Source organism: Dendropsophus ebraccatus, chromosome 2 (genome assembly GCF_027789765.1).
Source record: "Dendropsophus ebraccatus isolate aDenEbr1 chromosome 2, aDenEbr1.pat, whole genome shotgun sequence".
Lineage (NCBI taxonomy): Eukaryota > Metazoa > Chordata > Amphibia > Anura > Hylidae > Dendropsophus > Dendropsophus ebraccatus.
This window is the reverse complement of record NC_091455.1, coordinates 19391371-19407292: the sequence shown is the minus strand read 5'-3', so window position 1 is coordinate 19407292 and position 15922 is coordinate 19391371. Positions and strand designations below refer to the sequence as shown.

Genomic DNA, 15922 nt, shown 5'->3' with positions numbered 1-15922 from the left:
ATTCCTCAACCATCAACACTGGCTTATCATTTGTATCTGAGTTGATGGGTAGTGAATACTTGGCTGTAATACAAAGATTTTGTCTGGTTTGGCCTTCTTTTTCAGATTGATGGGAGCCTTTAATTTTACAAAAAATATTATTAAACAAATGGTGAAGGGTTACGGCACAGGGGCTTACCTGGGGTTAAGACTAGGCCTATCTCTCTTGCGCTAATGAGAAAATTGTTTTCTTTTTTAGATGTAGGGTGTTAATGCCCTTTCCGTCCGCTATCATTCTGGCGTTTTTTTGCAGAGCTGATGGTGAGTGAATTTACCTCTCATAATAAATCTGCTCCATCACCTCTCCTTATATCCATCCTGAAATTAGATGCCAACTCTGTTTCGTTGTTCATTTGTAAATCCAAGACTGAGCAAAGGGGTTTGGGAACTTTTTTTTTTTTTTAATTCCTTGAATGATCCTCTCTGTTGCCCGGTTGGGGCCATGCATGCTTGATGTGATGTTAGACCAAGGGTTCAAGGAGCTTTCTTTATGGATTTAGATAGATCTAATATGACTAGTGCGCAATTTAACGTTGTTCACAAAAAGGCTTTAAAACACCTTGGCGTTTCATCTCACTGACTTAGAGTTGGTGCTGCTACAGAAGCGGCATCTTTGGGACTTTCTGATTCAATCATTAAAAGACTTGGTAGATGGCATTCAAATAAGTTTAAAATATGTTCATCCTCATTTATTTGGTTTAACTTAGGTAAGACAGTAATTTGTATACTCGGACATTCTTTTGTTCATTGGTCCCATCAGAGGGCATTTCAAAGACATGGTATGGAAAATTTAGGACATGATTTTACTAAAATTAAGATTTATTGGTTTGGGTTCAAGGGCCTGCTATGGTCACAGTTGACGTCTTAAGTTTTTTTTTTAAACACATTTTTATTGTTTTTTCAAGACCACATCCGCAGAACAAATACAGAAATGGTAGCGGGTAAACCCAATACACCAAACTAAATGCGTACATGTGTTCACAAGCAATTACAAACAGGTGTAATCAAAAAGGATAAAACAGAAACTGCGAGAGAACACTTCCACATGCAAAGAAACCATCAAACTGAGCAGCATAAGAAGAGATGGTATTTCCCTAATCCTCTATATTCTCTCTCATCAGCATTGCTAGATTGTAATCTACGATATTTGCAAGGCTCCTAGGGTACCCTTAAGCAATTCTGTGCAGTACCATTTAGTCATTTGAAATGGGCGGACAATATCAGATTCCATCAGTGTCATAGTGCGAAAGTATAAATGGTCTCCATTTCTTAAAGAAAAGTTTAGTACCCGAATCTTTGTGTCTCTCAGGATCCACCCTATCTACCCCTAGAAAGAATTTCAGTTGTGATATCACCATATCTATATCTGGTACAATAGGTTGCAGCCAGTTAGTGAACAAACATCTCAACGCCACCAATAAGGTAATATGCACTAACTGGGGTATGGTCTTAGGTCTGTCAGCGCTTTCAGGGGGCCTTAGTTGGTGGAACAACAGTTCTTTTGGATTGAGAGTCAGCTTCACCTTATAGTGGTTCTGAATGTATGAGACAATCATATTCCAGTAGGACACAGTTGATGCGCATGTCCACACGCCATGCCATAAGTTAGTCAGTGGCATGTGGACTTTTGGGCAGTCTGTGATTCTGTCGGGGAAGGCTGGAGAGGGGAGGATGTTAAATCCGTATAAAGCAGAGTGTGCCAGCTTAAAATAAGTCTCTCTCCATCTTTCATTCACCACACACTTTCTAATAGTCGCCCAACCCTCCAATATCACCTCTGTAATATCGTCATCCCCTGTCAGCGGGGCCCACTTGTGGAAGATGGTTGTAGGGTTAATTTTTAGGAAATTATTTCGTAGGGCATTGTAGAGCATGGAAATGGAGGCTTTATTGGACGAGTTCCCTATTATGCCATCCAATGTGTGTTGTTGTGATTCCTTCTTCACATCCCTTAGCCTAGTTATACAAAATTTATGGAGCTGGTTTATGTACAGATTATGTGTCTGTGGCAATTGGAACTTAAGTTGAATTTCGCTGGGAGTGAGCCACCTCTGTTGATCAGGGTCCATCAGGTCCCCGACTGTCTTAAAACCCTTATCCCGCCATACTTTTAACCAGCTCATCTGCTGACCCTTAAGGAACTCTGGGTGGCGTTCTAGCGGTATATGTTTGGAGAGCAAAAAGGGAAGCTTGAAGATCTTGCAAATTTCCTTCCATGTTACTACTGTATCCCTTAATAACAAAGACTGTTTAATCTCTTGCGGTAATTTGGCATATGTTGTATGTAGAAGGCAAGATAGATCCCACGGGTAAGCCAAGGCTTGCTCTAGCTGCAGGTTAGAGAAATGTGAAGAATTATGCAGCCAGTCCATTATGTGTCTGAAAATACTGACTAGATTATACCCCCGTATATTGGGAAAGTTAACGCCCCCTTCCGCTTTACATAACATCAGTTTAGCTAACGAAATCCTAGGGCGTTTGCCACACCAAATGAATTTAGAGAAGGCAGCATGCAGCGCTTTTATATCCACGTGTTTAATTAACAATGGTAAGGTCTGCAGAGGATAAAGCAACCGTGCAAAGCTCACCATTTTAATCAAGTGGCAGTGACCCATGAGGGAAAGGGGGAGATTCTGCCAGGTACGCAATTCAGAGACTATCTTGTGAATTAGGGGTGTGTAGTTAAGTGTATATAGTGAACCCGAGGTTTTCCCTATTTTGATACCTAAGTAGGTTATGAAGGAGGAGGCCACGACCACTCCCAGTAAAGCTGCTACTGAACGCAATGGTTGGGTCGCATTCACCAGGGGCAATAGCTCGCTCTTGGAAGCGTTAACTTTATAACCTGAAAATGAGCCATACCATTCGAGAAAGGCAAACAGACTGGGCATGTCCTCCACGGGATTGTTTAGAAAGAGAAGGACATCGTCAGCAAACATTGCCAGTTTAACCTGGCGGCCATGGACTCGGATGCCTGTAAAGGTGGCAGATGTTAACAGATGACGTGCTAAAGGCTCAATGGCTAGATCAAAAAGTAAGGGAGAAAGAGGGCAGCCCTGACGGGTACCCTTTTCCATCCAGAATGGCTCGGACAACAGACCCGGGGTATATATACGTGCAGTAAGGTCATGGTATAGCCCGGCCAAAAATACTCTAAAGTTTCCTTGCACTCCAAATTTGTCGAGCACAGATTCCAACCAGTCCCAGCGCACGCTATCAAAAGCCTTTTCAGCATCCAAAGTTAGTACGACAGGCAGGCTACCTGGCTGAGATCTGTGCCTAGTAGAGTCCAAAACCGCCAGCACCTTTCTGATGTTTACTACTGACGACCTACCCTTTACAAAACCCACTTGATGTGCCCCCACCAAATCCGGCAGTAGGGATGCCAATCTGTTTGCCAGAAGTTTAGAAAGTATTTTTATATCTTGATTAATCAAGGAAATGGGCCTGTATGAACCTGGATCTAACAGGCTTTTGCCTTGCTTGGGTAGAACCTTTATATAAGCTTGCTTAGCCATAGGGGAAATGCGACCCGTCTGCAATATTTTGTTGAAATAATCCGTTAGCACCGGGGCCACTTGATCTGCTAGGGATTTGTAGAATTCGCCAGGGTACCCATCAGGACCCGGCGCCCTCCCATTATTTAAAGACTTGATAGTGGCCGTAACCTCCTCCTTGGTGACATTTGCACTCAAAAAAGCACTGTCCTCCTCTGATAGGGAAGGTAACTGTAAATCACGTAAAAAGGCTACACTATTTTCGGTATGTACTGGGGAAGAGGTATACAAATTAGTATAGAATTTCATCAGAATATGGTTTATGTCATGAGGGTGTTTGGTAAGGAGTCCCCTCTCGTCCCTCAGGGCCAGAAGATGAGTCGGAGTATGTCTGCCCTTGGCCAACCTAGCTAATAAACGACCCGCTTTGTTGCCCTGTCTAAACAAATCAGTCTCTAAATTAGACATGTACATTCGTTCACGTTTATCCAACCACAGCTCATAAGACGCTCGTGCTTCTTGCCATTTCGCTTTAGTCTGAGCAGTAGAATGTTGTAGGAACTGGGCATACGCTTCTCGCAAAGTATTACTGGCTTTCTGATAATGAATAAGTGTTTTCTTTTTCATAGACCCATGATATGCCATTATCTTGCCCCGTATCACTGCCTTCGCAGTTTCCCAAAACAAGGTCTCGTCATGCCTATGCGTCGCATTGTCAGTTGCAAATTCTAACCACCAGCCCTGTAAGAGTTCCACAAATGATTCATCCTTTGCCAAGTACGACGGGAATCTCCAGATATACTCCTGCGTTTTGGGATATGCAGATTGTAATATTATGGAGATCGGGGAGTGATCCGAAATAACCATGTCCCTAATATCCACCGCCACGAGCCTAGATGCCACAAATGAACTGGTTAAAAAATAATCAATGCGTGACCAAGACTGATGAGCATGAGAGAAGTGAGTATAGTCGCAACTATCTGGATGTTGTTGTCGCCAGATATCACATAGACCCGTGGCGGTGAGAAGCGGTGGGATCATCCTGTCACCAGTCCGAGCTGTCAGGCCTCTACCCCCATATCCCTTTCTATCTAAAGCAACGTCCGCAACAGAGTTCAGGTCACCCCCAACCACCTTCCATGACTCATTATCGTTTTGCAGTTTTAGCGTCAAGGTAAGAAAGAAACATCTGTTGTCCCCATTTGGCCCGTATACGTTGTATAAGCTCAAAGTCTGTCCCCTGTGCTCTAAGGCTGTGTGTAAGTATCGACCCGTATCATCAGCTTCCTGAGAAAGGATCTGAAAGGGGAATCTTTTGTGGATTAATGTGAGCACCCCAGCCTTACCCCCGACAGCTGAGGAACCAAAAACACTGCCAACCCACAGTTTCCTCATCCGGTCAAAGTCCCCGGATTCCAAGTGGGTTTCCTGTAAAAGAACTATGTCCGGGTTAAAACATTTTAAGTGGCGCAATAATTTCATACGTTTGTGAGGTGATTTAAGACCTTTAACATTCCATGTAAGGATGGTGATAGTTTCAGCCATGAGGGAGAAGTCTTGTGAGGTCAACTAACTGCAAAGCATAAGTACCAAGGGAGAGGAAGGATAAGGAAATTGTAAGCAGAATAACACGTGCAGAGTAAGGAAACAGCCTAGCACAGAGAGTAAAAATGAACAGCATTCCTATGCATGGAGGAACTAATTCTAAGGTCATGTGGAACATATGAAAAAATAAACAAAACCAAAACAAAAAACCGACCCAGAAGAGGGTATCTGATCTCACCATCCTCCTCGATGGTGGTGAAGGACTTCCTTTTTTCAGACATGTGTTGCAGGGGTTCCCCCACCCTGCGCTGCAGTAAGGTAAACCCTCCCTATAAGAAATGGTAAAGTGGAGGCAAGGAGCAATAAAGAACAGAAAAACATGTGCAACATTAGGTAAGCGGTTGGAGGGTGGATTAGGACCATCAAATGGAGAATAAACAACATTAAACATAACAGTCCCATCGGTCCAAGTCCCGTCTAGGCGAAAGTCTGTCACCGCCCTGGAGGGCGCAAAGGGACCACATGGCAGATCGCCAATATAACAGATTAATGTACCTGAATCCCCAGTGCCCACTCATCCACAGAACATAAGGAGAGTGCATAGGTAGAGAAGGTAGGTTCAGTCCGGAGAAGGTGACCGATCCCCATCATGACGCCTGCCGTAGTTTCTGCGCCTCCTCTTTCTTTCAGCTTGGTCCCCTGTGCCATCCCGACGTCCGGTAGAGGGCCTGGAGGGTCTGGCTTCCATCGGTGATGTTGATCGCGATTTATTAGGACCTCTGTGAGCGTGTGAAGGCGAGAGCAGAGTAGCCAGGGCCTCCTCCGCTTCCGTCACTGTTGCAAAGGATTGGGAGGACCCATCTGAATTGTAGACTCTTAATGTGGCTGGGTACTGTAGCTGAAATCTGTAGTTTGATTTATAGAGACTGGAGCAGATAGTACTGAAAGCCCTACGCTTTTTTGCCACCTCCGCCGAGAAATCTTCAAAGAGCAGTAATTTGGTGCGTTGAAATTCCAGAGGCTTAGTACGTTTGCGAAAGGCTCTGAGAAGGTCCAATTTGTCGTTATAATCCAGCAACTTAAAAATAACCGGCCGTGGTCTTTTGTGGGCTGAGTTCCTGTCTTGCAGGGATGATGATGATGGAGGAGGGCCAACCCGGTGAGCTCTTTCCACGCGACAAGTATGCTGGAGGCCTAAGGCTTTTGGGAGGTCATGTTCACAAAAGCGACGTAGTTCTGTAGGTTGAATCGATTCGCTCACTCCCACTATGCGGAGGTTGTTCCTCCGTGATCAGGTCTCAAGATCATCAAGTTTTTCGGCTAGCTTAATGGATCGTTCCTCGGATTGGCTAACTTTAGTGTATAAGTCCTCATTCTCCTCTTCCAAACAGGCAATACGTTGCTCCAGCGTGCCGATGCGGGTGGCCTGAGCCGTTACCTCAGATTTAAGTTGCTGCATAGTAGCACGAAGTGCATCCTCAACTGTTTTTTGTATTTCCGGAGCAAGTAACCTGGCTACATTTGCTGCCAGCTGCATTTGATCAATGCCAGAAGAGAGAAGTGTTATATCCCCATCACGAGGCAGGGAAACTTGAGGCTGGGTACCGACCGGGTCCTCAGAGGAGGCCGGAATCAGTTCAGTCTGGCTTGCGGCCATATCTAGTCCTTCCGACAGCTGCCCGTCACCCGTTTGCGGAAGTTGTGGTTTAGTAGCAGTTGTCTGCACAAAGCGGTCCATAATTGCAAAAAGAACTAGCCAAGCGGATATATCCCACGTAATACAGACTGCAAACGGTGATACAATCAGGTATAGTAAGTTAGGGAAGAAAAACGCTGGGAGCTGCAGATGGACTGGTGCTGTAATCCTCAAAGTTCTTAAGGCAGGTAAAATTTAAAGCAATTGCAGTGCAGAAGAAGCCAGTATAATATTGAGTAATGAATCCAGCTCTATTCCGAGTGAACAGTAGATGGCGCTATTGTATTGTAATGCAGACTGGTAGAGCTCAGTGAACGCTCCTGTTCATGTGAAGAAAACCTTGCACTCCCTTATCAGGGCTCCAGATGGCGACCAAAATGGTCGCCAATGCGACTGACTTTTTGCAAATGGCGCCCAGATTTATTAATCTGGGCGCCATTTGCGACTGGCCCCGGCGGCGGCGCGCTGTCTCTTTAAGATGCGCGGCTGATGCGCAGCTGCCGGGGGTGTCCCGTCCTATCCCCGGCAGCGCGGCGCATCAGTGAGCTGCCTGGGGCCCTGACTTCCGGCACAGGAAGCGCACGTCAGAGACGCTTCCTGTGTCAGAAGTCACAGCCCCGGCGTACAGGAGCTCACTGACGCGCCGCGCTGCCGGGGATAGGACGGGACACCCCCGGCAGCCGCGCATCAGCCGGGGACAGCGCCTGAAGAAGAAGAGGATCGCCGGGGGAGCGGGTTGTCAGGTGAGTTTGTGTGTTTGTTTTTTTTTAAATATTGCTTAGCATAGAGGAAAGGGGGGGGGGGCATCTATAATGGGGGGAGAAGAGAGTGCCATCTATAATGGGGGGAAGAGAAGGGGGGGCATCTATAATGGGGGGAGAAGAGGGGCCATCTTCAAGGGGGGGAGAGGGGGCCATCTATAATGGGGGGGGGGGAGAGGGGGCATCTATAAGGTGAGGGGGTATCTATAAGGGGGGGAGAAGAGGGGGCATCTATAATGGGGGGAGAAGAGGGGGTATCTATAATGGGGGGAGAAGAGGGGGTATCTATAATGGGGGGGAGAAGAGGGGGTATCTATAATGGGGGGGAGAAGAGGGGGTATCTATAATGGGGGGGAGAAGAGGGGGTATCTATAATGGGGGGAGAAGAGGGGGCATCTATAATGGGGGGAGAAGAGGGGGTATCTATAATGGGGGGAGAAGAGGGGGCATCTATAATGGGGGGAGAAGAGGGGGTATCTATAATGGGGGGGGAGAAGAGGGGGTATCTATAATGGGGGGGAGAAGAGGGGGTATCTATAATGGGGGGAGAAGAGGGGGCATCTATAATGGGGGGAGAAGAGGGGGTATCTATAATGGGGGGGAGAAGAGGGGGTATCTATAATGGGGGGGAGAAGAGGGGGTATCTATAATGGGGGGGAGAAGAGGGGGTATCTATAATGGGGGGGAGGAGGGGGCATCTATAATGGGGGGGGTAGAGGGGGCATCTATAAGGTGAGGGGGAATCTATAAGGGGGGGAGAAGAGGGGGCATCTATAATGGGGGGGAGAAGAGGGGGTATCTATAATGGGGGGAGGAGGGGGCATCTATAATGGGGGGGGGAGAGGGGGCATCTATAATGGGGGGGGAGAGGGGGCATCTATAAGGTGAGGGGGAATCTATAAGGGGGGGAGAAGAGGGGGCATCTATAATGGGGGGGAGAAGAGGGGGCATCTATAATGGGGGGAGGAGGGGGCATCTATAATGGGGGGGAGAAGAGGGGGTATCTATAATGGGGGGGAGGAGGGGGTCATCTATAAGGGGAGGGGGCCATCTATAAGTGTGGGGCAAACTGGCTGCAGACACTGGGAGATAGATATATGCACAATTATTATTATCAGGGCCCCTCAGGTGTCTGTATTGTAGGGGGTCACTTGCATTAGTCACTAGGTGAGAGATATATCTATCTATATACACATCTTGTGGGGGGTCACTATGGCTGCAGTCAGAAGTCTAGCTCAGTATGTATAGACTGTTGCAAGCTTTTAAAGGGAACCTGTCACCCCCCGTGCCGGGGTGACAGGCTCCCAACCCCCCGTTAGAGCCCCCTATATTCACCTCATGGCGCCGGGTCCCGCTTCTGAAGATGGTCGGGTCACGGAGATCTCAGCCGCTGCAGCCCGGTGCGCACACTGAGAGATGAGTCCAACACTCATAGAGAATGACGGCGCGCTGGACTCTCCCGTCATTCTCTATGAGCGTTGGACTCATCTCTCAGCGCACGTCGGGCTGCAGCGGCTGAGATCTCCGTGACCCGACCATCTTCAGAAGCGGGACCCGGCGCCATGAGGTGAATATAGGGGGCTCTAACGGGGGGTTGGGAGCCTGTCACCCCGGCACGGGGGTCGACAGGTTCCCTTTAAGTTCAAGTTCAGAAGAGTAAGCCTCATTAAAAGGCTAGCCAAGTGAAGCTGAAGTACTGAGTCAGACTGTATATGGTTGTCAGACTGTATATGGTTGTCAAGTTGCAAGTTTCCATGTTGAACGTTTTCAAACTAAGAAAAGAAAGAATCTAAAGGAGGAGGAGGAGGCTGCGGCCTCTGCACACAGTAAGTCCCATTTAACATAACATTAATTTTACATGGTTTAAAATGTTGGCGACCAAATATTCTATTTGGCGCCTAAATTTTTCAGGTTAGGAGCCAATGGCTCCTAGGTAAATTTTTTAGTCTGGAGCCCTGCTTATGAGATTGCTTTATGTGGCAGCAAGGAGCAGGTGCACTGTGTAATGATGAATTGGAACAGCCTGATCTGGATGGTGTTCAGTGCAGTAGGTGGAGGAGACAATGAGATGTCTGGGGTAAGTCAGTATGTTAATGAGCACCAGAAAAGCCCTCCAGAGAGACCACGAGCCAGTTGCTCTGTTATAGTTGTAGTTTGTGGTAGTATGTACACCACACACTCAGCATCCAGGATTTGGGAAGGGAAACAGCTGCTATCAGCGATTTGTAAGTGCTGGGTACAGTGAGCTGATTGTGGGCTGCCAGGGAGGCAGAGGGGAGGTGACTGAACGGACAGACGCCTGCAGGCTAAAGTGAAAGTGAAAGTTCTATGTCCTTATGTGCTCAAGATGGCGCCCGATACCTCATGGAGCGACGTGCTCCTAGCCCTGCTCTCCTGCCCGGCAACTTCCCCCGATGCCTGCGTCTTCTGCTGGGACCCAGCTAGTCCCTGATGTCGCTCTCCAGGGAGTCACAGCAGCGGCAAGCGTGTCGTTTCGGCGGGCAGGTGTCCACTCGTGCACTGGGAGGTGAGTGCTGTGGTGCTGGGATAAGGCTCCAGTAGCGAACTGCCTCCACACAGAGCCGACCGTATCTCCTGGGGGTGACAGGGGGGGCCGCGGGAGGTGATCTGTCGCCCGAACGGGCTGTTGTTAGCTGATAAATTGCAGGGTCTGGTGGGAGCTCCAGCACCTCCGTCCTCACATGTCTGCGCCGGAACCGGAAGCCGACGTCTTTAAGTTTTAAGATTAAAGAAAACTTGGCCACTTCCATACCTCCTTATACCACATTTGGCAGGATATGACCTGGGTAAGTCCTATACATTAGACTTGTTGGTAAACATGAAAAAAGATTTAGTCTTGTTGAAGGACTTGCTCCCAAAGACATATTTTGTTTATTCTGGAATCATTCATCGTCTTGTCTGGGGAGGGAAGGATTTGAAGTTTATGAATAACATACGTAAACAGATCAATAGGGCGATGGAGAAATTCCTGCCTGTTCTGGGGGGAATTTCTTATCATCATCATAGATCTGGAGAAAACGCTGCCTGGTCTGTTCAGAGAAGACTTGATGCACCTGTCTGATGTGGGCAATGATATTTTTCATGTTGGTCTGCAAAATGTCATTGACACTTGGCTGTGATGTGTTGAGGGATGCCATCTGGTCGCACGTGGCCTTGGTGGGGCCGATGGGTGAACATGACTGATGTGAAAAATTTTTGTTCAGTTTTAATAACTATGTGGTTATTATTTGACTTAATAATAAACATTGGTCTTTATTTATTCTAATTACATACAGTATGGATTGGTTGGGGACTAGGATACCATGTGATGTTATCAAGGATTTGCTTCTACCCAGGTAGAAATAACTGAAGGTAACAACTAAAATGCTAAAAGTTCAAGGGGAGGTCTTAGGGAATGTTTAGTGAATTCAGATCTCAATGGCTGTAAGGTTTAAATTAATTGCTTTGATTTTATGGAATTTAGTTTGGAATTAGCTAATTCCTTTAATTACATTTTACATTGAATTACAGACAATTTGCTTTCTTGGCTAAGATATGGTTTCCATAGAGAGCTGGAGGGCTTTGTGTCATGCCTTTTTTTGGATGTGACTTCATGCCCCTGTCCAACACTGGCCTAGGTATATTCAATTTAGATTTGAAGACTGCTATAAGGAAGGCCAAGGTTATTTGTGAGGGATTTCCCATCATGGCTTGTGGGCATAGTCGCTCAGATTGTGCCATGTGGTTGGGTCATCAAAAGTTGTCTGAAATGTTTTATCATCTAATAAGATGTGTAACCCCTAGATAAAAACAAACAAACAAACATGGCCATATCCATCCATTTGTACTTGCTTTAGGTAATGGAGTGGGTGGCCATGTGCTTCATAGATGTCACATATTAAAGGAATTCCATATTTATAAAGAAAAATTATCCTAAAGTCATCTCAAACCATAATAGTCCAATAATTTATCAGAGTCATGAACCTATAAAAACCTTGACTGCATCCATTTTGGTGCCATTTCTTTAATAGATGCTTTGCCAAAAGAGTCAGTTTTCTGCTACTATTGAATCCAGAGCACACACACACATTTTATTGACTTTGACAATTTCCGGGTGGATTCCTTTCTTATTTAAGGAATCTGCCTTTTTAGTTGTTCCTTGCTTATAGACAGTAGTATAGTGGCAACAATGGGTGCATTCGCCATGTGGTGTGGGTGGGATTTGTATAGAATTCATTCTAATATTTTATATATTGTTACAGAAACGTCTGATGGATGGAGAAGATGCATCCGAGAGTCTTTGAGACAATCTGGGTGCAAATAACAGACAGACTTAAATCCATGGAATGCTTTGGAACAACAAGATCTGATGGGAGGAGAATCAGACATTATGCACATCCACTGTCTGAACCTGCATCTCCAGCGGTATCCCAGCCTGAGCCTGTTCTCCTGGAAGAACCAGCACCATGCTCAAGCACTGAGCAGCCACTTTCAAAACCACAAGCACCATTGGAAGTGGCAGAGAACATAACAGTGCAGGAGAGACCACCCCAAGAAAACACCAGAGCCCAGGTGATCAAGAGCCTCCCGTCTCAGTCTACTGCAGAAAATAAACCCCTGGACTGTACAATCTGTGTAATAAATTTTAGGACTGGAAAGCGTGACCCAGTGTTGCCATGTTTTCATGTTTTCCAAAAACCCTACTTAATACCTTGGCTCCAGAATAAGCTGGAATGCCACATGTGCCGCACCTACTGGTTTTCACCAAAGAGATCCATATGGTGTATACAATATCTTCTCATCCTGTATCTAGTATCAGCCATTCCTCTGTTTCTGGTAAAATGTGAGCATACATATCACTGCAAAGAGAAGTTGTGATAACCTCCTCCCTGATTTACTGTAGAGACCACCTCAGAAGTGACAACAGTACCAGACAACCAGGAATTCATCTTCACCTTGCATGATGGGGTCTGTTGCATGTTAATTTCAATCTATACTAGTCTAATAATGAGTATGACTTTTCAACATTTTATTGACTTTGACAATTTCTGGGTAGATTAATTTCTTATTTAAGGAATCTTCCTATTCTGCTGGTCCTCGTTTGTAAACTGTGGGAACAATGGGTGCAGTTGCCAAGTGGCGTGGGTGGAATCTGTAAAAAATTCATTCTAATATTTCATATATTGTTACCGCAACTGCTGATGAAAGGAGAAGACACAAGCGAGAGTCATCAGGTAAAGGACCGTCACCACCACAGCGCAGGCCACAGCAGAATACATCAGAGAGAAGCCAGTTTCTACCACAGTGCTGGGTGCACACAACAGACGCACTAGAACCCACAGAACACTCTGGAACAATAAGATTTGGTGGGAGGTATACAAGGCAATATATAGATCAACTGTCTGAAACTAGATCTCCAGCAGTGTCCCAGACTGAGCCTGTTCTGGATGAACCAACACCATGCCCAAGCACTTATCCGGTGCCCAGTTCTGGCCATTGCTCTGCTTCTTCTGCAAATCAATGCAAAGAGTTGTCACAACATCCTTCCTAATTAACTGCAGTGACCACAAGTGAGATGTGAACTAGACAACCCAAAATTCATCTCCATCTTGTATGATGGGGTCTGTAGCGTGCTTCACAGTCTGAGAACAGTAGGTAAAGAAAGCAAAGCCACTGGACATCAGAGACCACTATGAGAATGGATATCCAGCTGTACCACAGCCTGTCTGTTCTGGATGAACCAACACCAGGCCCAAGCACTTATCCGGTGCCAAGTTCTGGCCATTGCTCTGCTTCTTCTGCAAATCAATGCAAAGAGTTGTCACAACATCCTTCCTAATTAACTGCAGTGACCACAAGTGAGATGTGAACTAGACAACCCAAAATTCATCTCCATCTTGTATGATGGGGTCTGTAGCGTGCTTCACAGTCTGAGAACAGTAGGTAAAGAAAGCAAAGCCACTGGACATCAGAGACCACTATGAGAATGGATATCCAGCTGTACCACAGCCTGTCTGTTCTGGATGAACCAACACCAGGCCCAAGCACTGAATAGCCACTTCCAATACCACAAGCACCATTGCCCACTGCCATTTTAGGGCAGATAGCGGCAAGTAGGCAGGAAGAGTGGGCGGGGCTGAGCTTAGGGTATACTGTGCGTCTCTCCTGCATCGCTCTGTGACCCGAGTCTTGACAGCCCTACAGTCTAAGAACAGTAGGTGAAAAGAGCAAATCCGCTGGACATCAAAGACCACTCTGAAAATGGATCTCCAGCAGTACCACAGCCTGAGTCTGTTCTGGATGAACCAACACCAGGTCCAAGCAATGAATAGCCACTTCCAAAACCACAAGCATTACTGGAAGTAAGAAAATACCAGTGCAGGAGAGACAGCAACAGGGCCCAGTTGATCAATGGCTTTCTGTCTCTATTGCAGAGAACACCTGGACTGTGCAATCTGCATAATGACTTTAAGACTGGAAAGCGTGACTGAGCCTTGCCATGTTTTCCATTAGCCTTACATAATACCCTGGCTCCAGAAAAATTTGATTTACTGTAGGGATCACAAGTGATATTTTTACCAGACATTTCATCGCTATCTTGTACGATAGGGTCTGTAGTGTGCTTCACAGTCTAAGATTAGTAGGTGAAAGGAGCTAACCCACTGGACATGAGATACCACAGCCATAGATTTTTGGAGGCTGTGTGTTCAAAGATCACAGTGTTTTTCTGGTTGTCCTCTAAAGCAACTTGGGTGAGTGAATAGAATCCCATGTGTAATTGAGGTAATGGTCTTACAGCCACAATGTGTGATTGTAGTCACTTGTGGGTCACAACATGAGCCCATTCACTTACCTATGCTATGATGCATCACAATCCCACCAGTATCACACAGTGATTTTTGACTGAGTGAACTGTGGTGTGGCCACAGCCACCATGCAATCCTAGACTTATTGTGGCAACCTGGAGCTAGTGGGAGAGTTTATTAATGCCATTGCACCATACAAGCAGTGCACCAGTCTCTATATAATAACACAACACCATTTCAGACTGAGCATTTTTATGCATTATTTAAGTACTGTCCACAAAAGCAACAAAAACATGGTGCTGGGCTTTAACACAATACATTTTTTAAGTTTAAGAGTGAAAAATAGCCTTTGCGTTATCTCCTTGTGCTCTCATATACTGTAGTTGGTTTAATAACATTTGTGAAAAAAATACATTTTCTGCATACATTAAAGCCAAATACAAGATGTCTATTATCTCTCTATAGCCTGCGTCCAGATTTTAATTGAAATGTTAATTAAATCTCCATTACTAGAGGCTATTTTTACGTAGACATATATAGGTCAGTATTTACATAAATTTAAGCCAAAATTAGGAGTGTAGCAAACACAGAGAAACATTGTAATGAAAAGATTTACATCTGTCCCTTGTACTGGATGCACTCCTGGTTTTGGCTTACATGTACTGATGCAAAATACTGGCCTAAAGACTTCTGAGTGAAAGTGGCCTAGTTTTATGCAGTACAAAAAAAAAAATATAGAAGCAAGAAGGATGAAGAGCATATGTTGGTAAATCCAGTTTATTTGGATGTTCATTACACCCGACCTGTCTGTGGCCTGTAACCACTATTACAATATGTGGAACAAAGATGATGGGTTTTAAACTGGCCAAAGCTTTACCTTGGTTGGTTGCTGCCCGCTCAATGTAGAAAGACCTTGCATTGATCAATAGTCTCTACCTGTTGATAAACCAATAGGGTACCAACTCCAGCTATAACTCCCCAACTATGGTACAACTCTGGCCTTGCCATGCCATCATGCAATTTTGAAAATTTTAATTAAGAATGTCCAGGCCAATTGGATTTATGTTTATGAAGGTTCAATTTTAATTTAGGATGTCAACTATTACCTACCTCTATGACATGCTGTCACCCCCCCCCCCACACACACACACACACTCACCCATATTACAAAGAAAATAAGATGTAGACGTAAAATTTTCAATGCCATCTCTCCATAATTTTGTGGTCCCAAGCAACCAGTCAACTATCCCTGAAAACCATTGCTGAACAAATAATAAACGAGTCATTTAGGAGGGAAGAAAGCTCAATCAAATCAGACTTTGTGTGCTGGATAAGGAGGATGGAAGTGTGCCCCGTGTCATTGCCACCAGCACATAGCAGCATATGCTATTAAGGTTAAAACCTTCTGATAAAGCTGCAACTGGCCTCAGCTGTAAGTCTCTCTCCATCTGACCTGAACATGGTCCAACCGATATCCGAGCCCGAATATCAAAATCCTTATAGGGGTTTTACCTGGATGGAGAAAAATGTTGGACAAAGTTGAGGCAAACATAGGAGTTAAAACCTGCCCACCTTTCT

General features: G+C 45.5%; 1 protein-coding gene and 1 long non-coding RNA gene across 3 annotated transcripts in view; one reads left to right on the top strand and one right to left on the bottom strand.

The window, feature by feature from the left end:
* Positions 1-15922, bottom strand: part of LOC138783004 (transient receptor potential channel pyrexia-like) — a 167189-nt gene that overhangs the window by 139277 nt on the left and 11990 nt on the right. The window lies entirely within an intron of this gene.
* On the top strand, positions 9882-14806 carry LOC138783003 (uncharacterized). The gene is made up of 2 exons (XR_011361611.1): positions 9882-10065; positions 11801-14806. It is a non-coding gene; the product is annotated as an uncharacterized lncRNA (long non-coding RNA).